Source organism: Artemia sp. Qi Xiang Cuo, chromosome 4 (genome assembly GCF_049724085.1).
Source record: "Artemia sp. Qi Xiang Cuo chromosome 4, ASM4972408v1, whole genome shotgun sequence".
NCBI lineage: Eukaryota > Metazoa > Arthropoda > Branchiopoda > Anostraca > Artemiidae > Artemia > Artemia sp. Qi Xiang Cuo.
In genome coordinates, this window is record NC_142797.1 from 41,556,047 (window position 1) to 41,573,882 (window position 17,836).

At 35.1% G+C, this 17,836-nt stretch overlaps 1 protein-coding gene across 1 annotated transcript in view; it reads right to left on the reverse strand.

Annotated features, from left to right (window-relative positions):
• Positions 1-6,185: 6,185 nt before the first annotated feature.
• The window catches only part of LOC148953119 (glutathione S-transferase C-terminal domain-containing protein homolog), a 168,538-nt gene continuing 156,887 nt past the window's right edge, over positions 6,186-17,836 (reverse strand). The window contains exon 6 of the transcript XR_016141691.1: positions 6,186-6,333. The gene's annotated coding sequence lies outside the window, so the exon portion shown is untranslated. The remainder of the gene's footprint in view (positions 6,334-17,836) is intronic.

Consider the following 17,836-nt stretch of genomic DNA (forward strand, 5'->3'; position numbering starts at 1 on the left):
AGAGTTCTGGAAATTAGGTCTTTGAGGATGACAAGGGCAAGCCCTCAGGGCAAGGGTCGTAAGTTATGCCCTGGGGGCATATAAGGTTTTTATTGAAAGCGTTGCCATAGAAACTTCAAAAGAGCTCATTAGATTGAAAATTGAAAGGGCTAGTGCCTTTGTTTAATAGTTGAAAGTGATTGGAAAGCAACTAACGCCCCTCTCACATCCACCATTTCCCCAAACAAATCTAATCAAAATTTTGAGATAGCCATTTTGTTTAACGTAGTTGAAAGTTCTCGAAATTAGGTCTTTGAGGATGACAACCCCATCACAGCCCTCAGGGCAAGGGTTGTAATTTATGCCCTTGGGGCATATAAGGTGTTTATGGAATGCGTTGTCGTAGAAACTCAAAAAGGGCTCATTCGATTGGAAATTGAAAGGGCTAGTGCCCTTTTCATAGTCGAAAGTGACTGGAAGGCTTGACATTTTTATAGTAAAGATCGATGTGAGTATAATGTACTATTATTTTTTTTCTTTTTTTGTTTAGACCAGGGCACTTCGTATCGAAAGAGTTGTTTAGGAACTTCGAAAAGAGCTCATTCGATTGAAAGGGCTAATGCCCTTTTTAATAGTCTAAAATGATTGGAGGGCAATATGTCCCCCTCCCACGCCCACCCTCCCATTTGCCCATTATGTTTAAAAACTAAATGTTGCCTTAAGATTAAATCAAAATGCACTGTGTTGATGCAAATTCCCAATAAAGCAGCTCAGCAGTATCCCAGGAACGACTGAGGGTATTATGTTCAAACTTTCGTGGCTACTTCTGATCTTAAAGTTTAACCAAATCAAAATAGCGTAAGTGTATCCAAGCTATCAAAGAAAGTAAACAGATTTTTTTGCGAATGCTATCAAGTCGTCTGTTTCAGGTCAACTAGAGGAGGTGTGAAACTAAAGTAAACACTACTATTTGTGTCCAGATTTTTAAAAGGGTGTATGTTGTTAAAAATGGCTGAAAGTATTTCTCCGGCATACAAATAGCAGGCCAAAATTTAAAGTCTTAAAAAAACGAAAAGATTTAACGAATTATATTCTTTTTCCCTGAAAAGACTATGTCAATATAAAATGAACAGATATTAATTAAAAAAACCTTTCCCCCACAAAACAAGTTTTTCAAAGAAAAGTAAAGAACTATATTAAACCAAAAATGAGCAAAAATAAAATAAAATAATCTACCAAGCGTGAAACTACCACAAATCAGCATCGGTAAATAAATGAAACCCCAAACGAACAGAAATTACAATAAATAACCGAGTCGAACTCAAAACGAGCAGAAATTAACATGAGTAGGGCTCAAAATCCCCATGCTTTCCCAAAGCCAGATCATGATTTGTACTTTACTAAAAAAAAATACGAATGAATGTACATTGTCAGTTTAATATACATATACTGATATATAGTAATCAAAATGTTAATATTATTTGATTTATTAAAGTTATAAAAGTAAAAACATTCATTTATTTATCGATGCTGATTTGTGGTAGTTTCACGCTTAATAAATTATTTGATTTTATTTTTTCTCATTTTGGGTTTAATAGAGTTCTTTACTTTTCTTTGAAAAACTTATTTTGTGGAAAAAGTTTTTTCAATTAATTTCTGTTCCTTTTATATTGACACAGTCTTTTCAGGGAAAAAGAAAATAATTCGTTAAATCTTTTCGCTTTTTAAAACTTTATAATTTGGCCTGCTATTTGTATGCCGGAAAAAAAATTTCAGCCATTTTTAACAACATAAACCCACCATCGAAATTCCGTTTTTTAGAGTTTTGGTTACTATGGAGCCGGGTCGCTCCTTACTTACCGAGTTATAGTTAGTTACCACGAACTGTTTGATGAGCAATCCAGGCATTTATTTAAACAAACTAAGTTAACTAACAGTTACAGTTGAACAGAATATGCTAAGTTTCATATAATAAATGAGGGAACAAATAGAGTAATATTTAAAGCTGTCCATAAAATATTCATATTTTCAATCCGCATTAATGAAGTTTCTACCCACTGTGAATTTCGTACATAATAAAAGAAAGGAAATTATTATGCGGTCTTGGCGCAAAACTACGGCTGATCGAATATTCTGCCTGAATATTCAAATTTTGATCAAATATAAAAATGAAACAAATCAGAAACGCAAATACAGATGTTGTATACTTTTTTTTACAGATAACACTTCAAGAAGGGATAAACCCTTTTATTAGACAGTGAAAAACAATGACTAAAAACTCTGAATATTTCGATCACACATACAGTGACAAGCATCAGCAGATATATTTTTCTCGTTGTTTTTCTCTTTCTAAGAAAAGGATGTATCCATATTTTAACTGTTATTTGTACGTCATGGAAAGGCAGTGTGGTGTTCAAAAATACCTATGTTGTATACTTTTAAGATATAAAATTATTGAAAGCTCTGGAATAAAACACCTGTGCTAAAATAAAATTTTCTAAAAAAAATCGATAAATATGGTCCAAATCGTTCAGAAAAATATTGTTGGCAAAAATACCCTCAAGGCTAGCCACCCTGAGATATTATCTTCCACTTACCTGTTATCTTGACCGTTAAGTAAGAAAGAATTGGCGACCATCAATGTTTAAGACCATGCATATCTTGAGAACCACCTACTCAGACTGACACTATTTTATTTTTTCAAGCTAATTGCGCGCAAAACACTTCGTTATTTCTAACTAAGATACAAAACTCAATCGAATAACTTTTTTTGATTTCACAGATGGATTCGAAACTTTCACTAATTTTTGTTGCAAGCACCTTAGTACTTCGTCAGGAGCAAAGATAAGTTGGAAAACCCGATCCGCCTTTAATCAAGGTTTTCTTTTCTTCTTCTTGCAGATAACGTTAACATCCAAAAAGAACAATAATAATCCGTATGTATTATATGCAAGGCTAATCGGAAGTTACAGCTATTTAAAAAAAAACAAAAAAAAACAAGTTTTTTTTAACTGAAAGTAAGGAGCGACATTAAAACTTAAAACGTAAAACTTACATAAAACTTAAAACGAACAGAAATTATTCCGTATATGAAAGAGGCTGTCCCCTCCTCAACGCCTCGCTCTTTACACTAAAGTTTTTCATTAAAAAAAAAAAGAGTTGTGAGAAAGTCAAACTTTAGCGTAAAGAGCGAGGCGTTGAGAAGGGAACAGCCTCTTTCATATACGGAATAATTTATGTTCGTTCTAAGTTTTAGTGTCGCTCCTTACTTTCAGTTAAAAAAACTTGTTTTTTTTATTTAATTTTTGAACGTTTTTGAAAAAATGCAGGTTTTGATCTTGGCTCACCATACATTAATAATTAAAACAAAATTTGCATATTAATTTACTTTTATTTGGTTAAATGGCTTTCTCGAAACTTGTTTAATTTTATTTACGAACGTTTTTATTAGTAATAAATATACGTAACTTACGAATTAACTTACGTAACGAACTTCTATATTCATATATTTTTAACACGTATATTAAGGGGTTCGCCCCCTAGCTAAAACCTTGCTCTTTAAGCAAAAGTTCGAACTTTGTTCCAATTCTTTAAAAATGACCCCTTAATCACAAAGGCCGTTCATTAGAATAAATAGCTCTTATGAAAGTACTAAAAAATCTTTGGCTTAAAGAGAGAGGTATTGACTAGGGGGTGAACCCAATCATATGTGTAATATTTCCTGTTCGTTTAAAGTTTTGATGTTGCTGCTGTTGCAGTTGAAAAACTTGTTTTTTATATTTAATTTCTGATCTTTTTTTTAAATAATGCTTGGAAGTCCGGCGTCCCCTTCATAGCAATTTTCCTTCCCCCATGAAAACTTCCTTCATCGAAAGATCCTCCCACATAACCCCCGATCCACCCACCCCCCCCCCACTACCAGGAAAAACCTCCCCTGAAAACGTCTGTATACTTCCCAATAACCAATACTATATGTTAACATCGGGTTAAGTTCATAACCTTCAGCCCTCCCTCGGGGGGAACTTTGGGGGATTAAGTCATCCTAAAAGACATACTTATAATATTTTCGAACATGCTGAACAAAATGGCTATCTCAAAATTTTGATCAGATGTCTTTGGAAAAAAATGTGCATGGGAGGGGGCCTAGTGGCCCTCTATTGTTATTGGTCACTTTAAAAGGGCACTAGAAACTTTAATTATCTTTTTAATGAGCCCCCCATGATATTTTAGGACCACTGGGTCGATACGATCACCCCTGGGAAAAATAAAAAAATAAAAACAAAATAAACACGCACCCGTAATCTTTCTTCTGACAAAAAATGCAGAATTCCACATTATTGTAGATGGGAGCTTAAAACCGCTACAGTAGGGTTCTCTGATACGCTGGATACGATGGTGTGCTTTTCGTTTAGGTTATCTCAATTGTAGGGGGTCTTTCCCCCTTTGTTCTAAAATCAGCCAAATTTTTTCATGTGCCTAACTTTTTATAAGTCGGATTAAACTTGATGAAACTTATATATTTAAAATCAGCATTAAAATCTGATTCTTTTGGTGTATCTATCTATTTGTATCAAAATACCGTTTTCTAGAGTTTCGGTTACCATTGAGCCGGGTCGCTCCTTACTTACAGTTCGTTACCACGAACTGTTTGATTGTCTCTCTCCCCGAACGCCAATGGTGATCAGATAAATATTTTAATTGAACTAATACAGCTTCAATGTGCAACACAACTGAGTTATAAAAATAAGAAAATTCGTGGGAGACAAGAGATTGTTATGTGCTTCGAACCCCCAAACACCCTTAGCTTTTAGTAGAATATGTAGGCAATCTACCTAACCTTTGTTATCGATAGAGAATATTTACCACACTATTCTAATGAACATGGAGTAATTAATGAACTCATTAATGGGCATAGGACAAACGTAGCATTAGCCCTCGTTTAGTAGACCAAGAAAATGTTCGTGCAGACCTGTACGATTCCCCTAGAAGGCTTTTCCAAACAATCACGAACTAGAGTGGCAGATCATCAGGATTTGTCTTGAGGGTAAAACTATAGTTTCAATTTTGTTTACTTTGTTTCCTACACTGACGCAGCCTGAGCGGACTATGATGGAAAGTATTTTTCAAATCATTTTAAGGGCATGTTTCATGGCAATTGTCCTGTTTTGTTTTGTCTTATTCTGTGTTTTCGCTCAACCTGAAAACTGAGAGACTTATAAGGTCTTTAAGAGACTTTTCATATCTCTCGAAACTAAAAAAAGAATTTAAATAAAGTAAAGAGCTAGATAGCAACTTTAAATTAACAGATTGTGCCCTGTGTGCGACAGTACCCTGTTACCTCCTATCTCTCTTCGCCCCCTCCCGGCTGATGCTAAAGTTCTATAGTTTTTTACTGAAACAGTTATTGAGAATAACAAACATATTCTAATTTTATAGAAATATTTATGGATCCAACAGAGTCCAATCAAGTTTTGTATGTTGGAGCTGAGCCCTTCTCCCTCCTAAAGGACACTTAGGGGGTGCTTTGGCCCCCTGAGCACACCTAGAATTTGCATCTTTTATTTTCACAAACGTTTTTTGATTCACAGGGTTGGGTAATCGCAAAAGCTTTATGCAGCAAATGCCTTTCCAAATATTGGACCTAAAAGTTTTATTGTTTAAAGCAAATGTTTCATTCTTGAGACATCAGGGAAAATATTGGTTATCACATCCCAATTGCCCTTCCCTCCCGTTCCTAGAGCATTCGTTTCTGATATATTGGGAGAAGAAGTCAAACGTTAGCGTAAGCTATGTAGGGTAAAGTGTGGAGGATCCTCATGTATAACATAGTTTCTGTTAAATTAAGTTTCAATTTAAAAAGTTTTGAAGTTTTAGTCTTTTGATTTGAAAAAGTTTCTTTTTCTAATGAAACTTCACTCGTTCTCATCCAATTTATCTGAAAATGTGTCACAGCAAGTTTGAAAATGTAGAAATTAGATTTTGACACCTTAGCTCTTTCTATAAAAGAATTCACTTGCCTCTAGGCGCACTAACTCACTAAAGCGTAGGGAGGGGCAAAATATATTTTTAAGATCTAGGAGAAACATTTTGTTCCATTTTATAATGAAAACACCAAGATATATATTTCAATGATAATACTAGAGAAGGGCCTTTTTTCAAAACCCAGGGGGAGGGGGCTAAGAAATATAGGCTGAACTTACCCCCTCGACCCAATTGCCGTTCCTGCTGGTCTACACCCTATTAGCTGGTGTGAAACTGATTATATAAGATACCCTGTAACTGCTGGATCAACTGTATAAACAGCCTCGATTCATTTTTATGGACTGCTAAACTACTGGTTCCATGCGATCACCCCTGGAAAAAAAAACAATAAACAAAACATACATATCCATCCTTCTTCGGAAAAATAGCAAATTTCCTATTCTTGCTTACAGTAGGTTAATTTTTATGTACATTGTACCCCCCTTTTAAGGGTTTTAACCTCTTTTATGGACATTTTTGTGTGCTAATAGCTTTTGATGAGCAAATCTAGAATCAACCAGTTTTGAAAGAAATTTAAATCACCGCTACTATTGGAATCTGATAACGCATATATTATGAGTAAAACTTTTATAATTTCGGTTTCTAATAACAGAATTTACTCTCTACTAACATGTTGTAACGACGAACTTTTTATTTAAGGCTCTCTTAAATGTGATAAACTTAAAAAAAACACACACACAAGGAGCGTAGTAAGGAGCGAAATTGAAACTTAAAACGAACACACATTATAGCTTCGCAGCCTATGCAGCATATATGTATAAAACTAGTGCAAGTGAACTGAATGATAATATAAATTATGCAAAACTAGCGCTTCGATGAAAAAAAAACAGGAATATTAGATTTTTTTGTACGGTGCTACACTTATTCCCTCCTACCGAGCGGAAAAATCTTCCGTGTGAAAAACAAGAGCAGCCACAGAGAAAGTATGACAAATAGAGATAATGAAGAAAGTAGTGATGGCAATCTGCTTTCAAAGCAGAGATAGGGAAATTAACACAGTGAAATTAGCATAGGGAAAACATCATTGAATTTCTATGACAGCCATCTAAAGTCACTTCATTTATGCAAAATACTCATCTGGCAAGATTCCAGAGATAATTACTTGGAATATGGTCGGTATAATAAATAAGTTTTAATAATATGTGGAGCTCTAAACCCCTCGCACCTGTACAATGTGGTTAGCAATCGGAGGTCACGGCATTGGTAGGAAAAAGATAACATAGAATTCCGGTTCTGTTGAAAGCAGTCTGGTAGGTTTTGATCATGATTTGTTAAAATTCTCGTCTGGCAAGACTCCCGGATGCTATGACACAATATACTTACTTGAAATGTGGTCAGGATAGTAAATAAATTAGCATTGGATTTCAAGCGCATGTTATATTACGACACACACCCTCGCCTTTAAAGGGTCAGTTAAGAGGAGCTACCCACCCCTCAAGCCCTCAAACCTACGCAATGCGGTTACCGGTTCTATTAAAGGGAACACAGTTGGCAAGTGTTCCAATACTTTTGTTTTCGCCCGAAACCCCGAAAGCGTTTTTTCATTAACGTAAGGGCGACAACACTTTATGTAAAGTCAGCGAATCTTACACATGGACGGCGCATTCATCACTGCCAGATAATACCCTACTGGCATTTTTCGCCCAAAAGCCTCATGACATTTTCTCTTTTCGGCGTTTCATTTTTCACTCGAAACACCTTTCATATTTTTTCTTTTTCTATAGTTCTTGACCCCGCAAAAGACTCGAAAGGTTGTTCCTTTCCAATGGAACACGCTCTAACCAAAAGAACTAAGAAAACGTTCCTAATGTTCTGTATTAGAGAAATACTTTTAGTGAATAACACAAGCCCCTTCGACGTCATGGAAGCCATAGTAAGCGCCCTAATGTCTCAATGCACCTGCATCACTAGACGCGAAACCCGGAGAGTATTGATTTTCAGACACAATTTCTGACGAGGTGTTTATACAAAGGGGAAATATATACTTTCTTCATTCGGGATATTAGATTTAACGAGCAAGGTTAGTAGTCTTTCATAGGTGTGTTGTCTGAAATTATTATTTGGGATGTTTGGTTTACTATTTTGGACTTTTCTGAGCTAGGTTTCTTAGCCTTTCGTAGGTGTGTGTTGTATGAAAGTTATGATTTGGGATGTGTAATTTGCTATTTTGGACTTATCTGAGCTAGGTTTCCTAGTCTTTCGTAGGTATGTTATGTCTGAATCCTATGACTGGGATGTTTGGTTTACTATTTTGGACTTTTCCGAGCTAGGTTTCTTAGCCTTTCGTAGGTGCGTGTTGTATGAAACTTATGACAAGGGATGTGTAATTTTCTATTTCGGGCTTTTCTGGGCTAGGTTTCTTAGTCTTTCGTAGGTGTGTGTTGTCTGAAACCTATGATTTGGGATATGTGGTTTACTATTTTGGACTTTTCTGAGCTAGGTTTCTTAACCTTTCGTATGTGTGTCTTGCCTGAAACCTATGATTTGAGATGTCTGGCTTACTTTTTGGACTTTTCTGAGCTAGGTTTCTTAGTCTCTCGTAGGTGTGTGTTGTCTAAAACCTATGATTTGGGATGTTTGGTTCACTATTTTTGGACTTTTCTGAGCTAGGTTTCTTAGCTTTTCGTAGGTGTGTGTTGCATGAAACCTATGATTTGGGATGTGTAGTTTGCTATTTCGGGCTTTTCTGAGCTAGGTCTTCTAGTCTTTCGTAGGTGTGTGTTCTCTGAAATTAGGATTTGAGATGTATAGTTTACTATTTCGGGTTTTTCCGAGCAAGATTTCTTAGTCTTTCGTAGGTCTGTGTTATCTGAAACCTATGATTTGGGATGTTTGGTTTACTATTTTGGACTTTTCTGAGCTAGATTTCTTAGCCTTTCGTAGGTGTGTGTTGTATGAAACTTATGATTTGGGATGTGTAGTTTGCTATTTCGGGCTTTTCTGAGCAAGGTATCTTAGTCTTTCATAAATTTGTGTTGTCTGAAACCAATGATTTGGGATGTTTTGTTTACCATTTTGGACTTTTCTGAGCTAGGTTTCTAAGCCTTTCGTAGGTGTGTGTTGTATAAAACTTATGACACGGAATATTTAATTTGCTATTTCGGGCTTTTCTGAGCTAGGTTTCTTAGTCTGTCGTTGTGTGTGTTGTCTGAGACCTATGATTGGGTGTTTGGTTTACTATTTTGGACTTTTCTGAGCTAGATTTCTTAGTCTTTCATAGGTGTATTGTCTGAAACCTATGATTTGGGATATTTGGTTTACTATTTTTGGACTTTTATGAGCTAGTTTTCTTAGCGTTTCATAGGTGTTTGTTGCATGAAACATATGATTTGGTATATGTAGTTTGCTATCCCGGGCTTTTCTGAGCTAGGTTTATTTGTCTTTCGTAGGTGTGTGTTGTCTAAAACCCATGATTAGGATGTTTGGTTTACTATTCTGAACTTTTTTGAGCTAGGTTTCTTAGCCTTTCATAGGTGTGTGTTCTCTGAAATTATGATTTGAGAATTACAGTTTGCTATTTCCGGCTTTTCTGAGTTAGATTTCTTAGTCTTTCGTAGATCTGTGTTGTCTGAAACCTACGATTTGAGATGTTTGGTTTACTATTGGACTTTTCTGAGCTAGGTTTCTTAGCCTTTCGTAGGTGTGTGTTGTATGAAACTTATAATTTGGGATGTGTAGTTTGCTATTTTGGAATTTTCTGTGCTAGGTTTCTTAGCCTTTCATAGGTGTGTGTTGTATGAAACTTGTTTTTTTGGATGTGTAGTTTGCTATTTCGGGCTTTTCTGAGCTAGATTTCTTAGTCTTTCGTATGTCTGTTTGGTCTGAAACCTGCGATTTGGGATGATTGGTTTACTTTTTTGGACTTTTCTGGGCTAGGTTTTTTAGCCTTTCGTAGGTGTGTGTTATATGAAACTTGTGATTTGGGATTGCTCTTTGCTCTTTCGGACTTTTTCGGATTAGTTTGCTCTTTCGGACTTTTTTGAGCTAGGTTTCTTAGTCTTTAGTAGGTGTGCTGTCTGAAGCCTATCATTTGGGATGTTAGACTTACTATTTTGGACTTTTCTGAACTAGGTTTCGTAGTCTGTATGTGTTGTCTGAAACCTACGATTTGGGGTGTCTAATTTGCTATTTTGGGATTTTTAGACTATGTTTAGTAATTTTTCGTAGGTGTTTGTTGCATGAGACTAGCATTTTTGTATATCTGGTGTTCAATTTCGGGCTTTTCTGAGCTAGACTTCTTAGCCTTTCGTAGGAGTATGCTGTATGGAACTTATGATTTGGGATGTATAGTTTATTATTTCGGGCTTTGATTTGGTATATTGGGTTTACTATTTTGGACTGTTCTGAGCTAGGTTTCTTAACCTTTCGAAGGTGTGTTTTGCATGAAACTTATGATTTGGGATGTGTCGTTTGCTATTTTGGGCTTTTCTGAGCTAAGTTTCCTAGTCTTTATTAGGTATTTGTCGTCTGAAACCTATGATTTAGGATGGTTGGTTTACTATTTTGGACTTTTCTCAGCGAGGTTTCTTAGCCTTTTCGTAGGTGTGTGTTGTATGAAACTCATGATTTGGGATGTTTGTCTTACTATTTTGGACTTTTCTGTGCTAGGTTTCTTAGCCTTTCGTAGGTATGTCTTGCATGAAACCTATGAGTAGGGATGTTTGGTTTTCTATTTTGGGCTTTTCTGAGCTAGGTTTCTTAGCCTTTCGTAGGTGTGTGTTGTACAAAACTTATGATTTGGGATGTTTAGTTTACTATTTCGGCCTTTTCTGAGCTAGGTTTCTTAGTCTTTCGCAAGTGCGTGTTGTCAGAAACCTATGATTTGGAATGTTTGGTTTACTATTTTGGACTTTTCTGAGCTAGGTTTCGTAGCCTTTCGTAGAGGTGTTGTAAGAAACGTTTGACTTGGGATTCCACATTGGAATTTTTCACTGAAGTGCAACACTTGGAATATTTTTGTAATGTTATGTCGTGTTTTATCTTATCACTCTTACACTCTGTTGATGTTTCAAAGCTCATTTGGAAATTTTATTGCTGAAATGTAAGATTTACAATATTTTTTTGATGTTGTGGTGATTGTTTTTTTTCGCTGAAATGTAAGACTTGGAATATTTTTGTCAAGATTTACCTTATCACTTTTACACTCTCTTGATGTTGAATTTTTTCATTGAAGAATAAGAGTTGGAATATTCTTAAAGTGTTTTTTCGTAATTTACCTTATCACTGTTACATTCTCATGATGTCTTAAAGTTCATTTGGAATTTTTTCACTGAAGTGTAAGACTTGGAATATTTTTTTAGTGTTATGTAGTGATTCACCTTATCACCATCACACTCTCTTGTTGTTTCAAGGTTCGCCATGGAATTTATTTTTCATTGAAGTGTAACTCTTGGAATATCTTTGTAGTGTTATGTCATGATTTGCCTTGTCACTGCTACACTCTGTTGAAGTTTCAAACTTCATTTTGGAATTTTTTCATCGAAGTGTAAGACTTGGAATATTTTTTCTAGTTTTATTTCGTAATTTATATTATCACTGTTGCACTCTCTTGATGTTTCAAAGTTCTTTTTGCAATTTTTTCATTGAAGTTTAAGAGTTGGAATATATTTGTAGTCTTATGTAGTTATTTACCTTGTCCCTGCTACACTCTGTTGAAGTTTCAGAGTTCACTTTGGAATTTTTTCATCGATGTGCAAGACTTGGAATATTTTTGTAGTGTTATGTCATGATTTACCTTGTCACTGCTACACTTTGCTGAAGCTTCAAAGTTCATTTTGAAATTTTTTCTTCACTGAAATGTAAGACATGGAGTATTTTTGTAGTGTTATGCTAAGATTTACCCTGTCACTGTTACACTCTGATGATGTTTCAAAGTGCATTTTTGAATTATTTTCGTTGAAAAGTTTGACAAGGAATATTTTTGTAGTGTTACGTCGGGATTTTCCTTTTGTCTGTTGCACTCTGCTGATGTTTTGAAGTTCATTTACAATTTTTCAGAGAAATGTAAGACTTGACATATTTTTCTAGTGTTTTGTTATGATTTACCCTGTCACTGTTACACTCTCTTGATGTTTCAGAGTTCATTTTGGAATTTTTTCATTGGAGTGTAAGAGTTGGAATATTTTTGTAGTGTTATGTAGTGTGATTTACTTTGTCACCGTTACGCTCTCTTGATGTTTCAAGGTTCACTATGGAATTTATTTTTCATTGAAGTGCAAGACTTGGAATATTTTTGTCATGTTATCTCATGATTTACCATGTCACTGCTACATTCTATAGATGTTTAAAAGTTCATTTTGGAGTTTTTATCTCGAAACGTAAGACTTGAAATTTTTTGCACTGTTGCCTCATGATTTACTTTATCACCATTAAATTCTGTTGAGGTTTCAAAGTTCATTTCAGGATTTTTCGTTTAAATGTAAGACTTGAAATATTTTCCTGGCGTTGTGTCTTGTCACGGTTACATTCTGCTGAGGTTTCAATGTTCATTTCAGGATTTTTTCGTTTAAATGCAAGACTTGGAATATTTTGTAGCGGTTTACTATGTCAGTGCTACGTTCTATGGATGTTTCAAAGTTCATCTCAGGATTTTTTTCGTTAAATGTAAGACCTGAAATATTTTTGTAGTGATTTACCATGTCACTGCTACGTTCTATGGATGTTTCAAAGTTCATCTCAGGAATTTTTTCGTTAAATGTAAGACCTGAAATATTTTTGTAGTGGTTTACCATGTCACTGCTCCATCCTGTAGATGTTTCAAAGTTCAGTTTTTTTCGTTGAAATGTAAGACTTGGAATATTTTTGTACTGGTTTACCATGTCACTATTACATTTCTGTTGTTGTTTCAAAATATATTGGAATTTTTCGTTGAAATGTAAGACTTGGAATTTTTCTAGTGGTTTACCATGTCAATGCTACATTCTGCTAATGTTTCAAAGTTCATTTTGGAGTTTTTTTTTGTCTCGGAATGTAAGACATGGAATATTTTTGCACTGCTGTCTCGTGGTTTACCATATCACTGCTACATTCCGTCGATGTTTTAAAGTTCATTTCGGGATTTTTTCACTGAAATGTAAGACTTGGAATATTTTTGTAGTGTTGTGTTGTGGTTTACCAAGTCACTGCTACGTTCTGTCGGTGTTTCAAAGTTCAGTTTGGATTTTTTTTTCCTTGAAGTGTAAAACTTGGAATATTCGTGTAGTGTTATTTTGTGATTTACTTTGTCACCGTTACATTCTGTAGAGGTTTCAAAGTTCATTTTGGAATTTTCTTTCTCGAAATGTAAGACTTTAAATATTTTTGCACTGTTGTCTCGTGGTTCACCATGGCACTGCTGCATTCTGTTGATATTTCGAAGTTCATTTCGGGAATTTTTCGTTGAAATGTAAGACTTGGAATATTTTGTACATCATTTTGTAACAGCAAGAGAGTGTAATAGTGATAAGGTAAATCGTGAAAAAATATTCCAAGTCTTACATTTCAGCGAAAAAAAATCCACACAACATCACAAAGATACAAGTCTTACATTTCAGCGAGAAAAATTTCAAATGAACTTTGAAACATCAACAGAGTGTAAGAGTGATAAGATAAAACACGACATAACACTACAGAAATATTCCAAGTCTTGCACTTCGATGAAAAATTACAATGTGGAATCCCAAATCATAAATTTCATACAACACGTACCTAAGAAAGATTACGAAACCTAGCTCAGAAAAGTCCAAAATAATAAACCAAACATCCCAAATCATTGGTTTCAGACAACACACACTTGCGAAAGACTAAGATACATAGCTCGGAAAAGGCCGAAATAGCAATTTAGACATCCCAAATCATAAATTTAATACAACACATACCGACTAAAGGCTAAGAAATCTAGCTCAGAAAAGTCCGAAACAGTAAACCAAACATCCCAAATCATAGGTTTCAGGCAAGACACGCCGAAGAAAGGCTAAGAAACCTAGCTCTAGAAAAGTCCAAAATAGTAAGACAAACATTCCAATTCACAAGTTTCATACAACAAACACCTACGAAAAGGCTAAGAAACCTAGCTCAGAAAAGTCCAAAATAGTAAACCAAACATCCCAAATCTTAGGTTTCAGACAACACATACCTACGAAAGACTAAGAAACATAGCTCAGAAAAGCCCGAAATAGCAAACTACACATCCCAAATAATAAGTTTCATGCAACACACACCTTCGAAAGGTTAAGAAACCTATCTCAGAAAAGTCCAAAATAGTAAACCAAACATACCAAATCATAGGTTTCAGATAACACACACCTACAAAAAATTAAGAAACCTATGTCAGAAAAGCTCAAAATAGCAAACTATACATCCCAAATCATAAGTTCCATACAACATACACCTACGAAACGCTAAAAAACCTAGCTCAGAAAAGTCCAAAATAGTAACCCGAACATCCCAAATCATAGGTTTCAGACAACAGACACCTACGAAAGGCTAAGAAACCTAGCTTAAATAAGCCCGATCTAGCAAACTACACATCCCAAATCAAAATTTTCTTACAACACACATCTACGAAAGGCTAAGAAACCTTGCTCAGAAAAGCCCGAAATAGCAAACTATACATCCCAAATCATATTTTCCATACAACATACACCTACGAAAGCCTAAGAAATCTAGCTCAGAAAAGTCCAAAATAGTAACCCGAAAATGCCAAATCATAGGTTTCACACAACACACACTTACGAAAAACTAAGACACTTAGCTCAAAAAAGCCCAATCTAGCAAACCACACATCCCAAATAATAAGTTTTATGCAACACACACCTAAGAAAGACTAAGAAACCTAGCTCATAAAAGCCCGAAATAGCAAACTACATATCCCAAAACATAAGTTTCAGACAACACATATCTACGAAAGACTAAGAAATCTAGCTCAGAAAAGTGCAAAATAGTAAACCAAACATCCCAAATCATAAGTTTCAGAAAACACAACCTCCGAAAGACTAAGGAATCTAGCTCAGAACAGCCCAAAATAGCAAACTACAAATCCCAAATCATAAGTTTCAGACAAGATACACCTTAGAAAAGCTAAGAAACCTAGCTCAGAAAAGTCCAAAATAGTAAACCAGCAATCCCAAATCATAGGTTTCAGACAACACACACCTACGAAAGACTATGGAATCCAGCTCAGAAAACCCCGAAATAGCAAACTATACATCCCAACTCATAACTTTCATGCAACACACACCTACAAAAGGTTAAGAAAACTAGCCCAGAAAAGTCCAAAATAATAGACCAAACAGCCCAAACCTTAGGTTTCAGACAACACACACCAACGAAAGACTAAGAAACATAGCTCAGATAAGCCCGAAATAGCAAACTATATATTCCGTGTCAGAAGTTTCATACTATACACACCTACGAAAGGCTAAGAAACCTAGCTCGGAAAAGTCCAAAATGGTAAACCAAACATCTCAATCATAGGTTTCAGACAAGACATACCTACGAAAGACTAAGAAACCTAGCTCAGAAAAGTCCAAAATAGCAAACTACACATCCCAAATCATAATTTTCATATGAAACACACCTACGGAAGGCTAAGAAATCTAGCTCAGAAAAGTCCAAAATAGTAAACCAAAAATCCATAATCATAATTTCAGATAGCACACACATATGAAAGACTACGAACCTAGATCATGAAATCTAATATCCCGCATGAAGAAAGGATAGGTTTCCCCTTTGTATAAACACCTCGTCAGAAATTGTCTATGAAAATCAATACTCTCTGGGATTCACGTCTAATGATGCAGGTGCATTGAGAAATTAGGGCGCTTGCTATGACTTCCATGACGTCGAAGGGGCTTGTGTTATTCACTGAAAGTATTTCTCTATTACAGAACATTAAGAATGTTTTCTTAGTTCTTGCAGTTAGAGCGCGTTCCTCGGGAAGGGAATAACCTTTAAAGTCCTGGCGGTGTCAAGAACTATCGAAAAAGAAAAAAAAGAAAAATATGAAAAGTATTTCGAGTGAAAAATAAAACGCCGAAAAAAGAAAATGCCACGAGGCTTTTGGGCGAAAAATGTCAGTATGGTATTATCTGGCAGTGATGGATACGCCGTACATACGTAGGTTGCGCTGACCTTACATAAAGTGTGTGTCGCCATTAATTTAATGAAAACAACGCTTTCGGGGTTTCGGGCGAAAACAAAAGTATTGGAACACTTGCCAACTGTGTTCCCTTTAATAGAACCGGTAACCGCATTGCGTAGGTGCGAGGGCTTGAGGGGTTGGTAGCTCCTCTTATCTGACCCTTTAAAGGCGAGGGTGTGTGTCGTAATATAACATGCGCTTGAAATCCAATGCTAATTTCCTTACTACCCTGACCACACTTCAAGTAATTATATTGTGTCATAGCATCCGGGAATCTTGCCAGACGAGAATTTTAACAATGCATGACCAAAACCTACCAGACCACTTTCAACAGAACCGGAATTCTATGTTATCTTTTTTCTACCAGTGCCGTGACCTCCGATTGCTGGCCACATTGTACAGGTGCGAGGGATTAAGAGCTCCACATATTATTAAAACTTGTTTATTATACCGAACAGATTGCAAATAATTATCTCTGGAATCTTGCCAGGCGAGCATTTTCCATAAATGAAGTGACGTCAGAGGGCTGTCATAGAAATTCAATGCTGTTTTCTTTATGCTAATTTCCCTGTGTTAATTTCCTTAGCTGTGCGTTTGAAAGTAGAATGGCATTACTACTGAAAAAAAGGAGGAATTTTGGAATATTCTCCCAATATGCCAAAATATAGGCAGAATATATGATGTAGATTGTCTTTCAGTTTTTTTTTCATTTTGTTTTATTTAAATTTCTTATTTTGTGTTTCTTGGGGGTTGAATTATCATAGCAGGGTAAGATAAAGTTATTAACGTTGGGGCTGTGGGGGTGACATCAACCATCCACTGGCAAACTTACAGCCATTTCTAAGTTTTTGAACAAACACCAACATCTAAAAGTTTAATTTGATATCAAAGGGGTTACAGGAGAGCCGGATCAGAGGCAACGCCATAGCGTTGCCTATAGTAAAGGCCATACGGCTCCAATGTTTTATTAATATAAATTAAAAAAAACTTCCCGAAAAATAAGTTTTTCAAAGAAAAGTAAAGGACCTTTTAAAATTAATCTCAGTAGATATGAATACATGTTAAAATTAAAACTCAAAACGACCAGAAATTATTAATAGAGAATAAATAAAACGAACCACTAACAGTAATTAAATCAATAGATAGAGCAAAAAACATACAACAAGTAATAATATAAATTAATGAACAGATCTTAATTAAAGAAGTATTTAAACTGAACATGAAAATCAACCTTAAAACGAAAAAAAAATATTTTGATATCAAAGCGCAAATGACACTTAAAACGAACAGAAATTAAATAAACAATCAATGCGAACAAACATACAATATATAGTAATGTAAATAAATAAATAAATCTTAAAACGATTGAAACTTAAATTGAATATGCAAATCGAGCTTGAAACGAATAAAAATAACTTGGAATAAAAAGTTTGAATCGAATAAAAATAACTACAAACAAGAGTTTGGGTATCGACTCACTGCAGAAGCCTAAAACCTACTGCGTCATTGGCGTCTTACTGAAAACTATATGAGTCTTGAACAGTCTTGGAAAGTATAAACGAAATCAAATTGAATATTAGATATATAATGATATTAATTGTTTAAAGAGCCATCAGTTCAAGATTTTTTTTTTACCGCAATTTTTATTTTCATTTTCAATGCTGTAAGAACTGGAAAAGGATAAATTTGTAATAT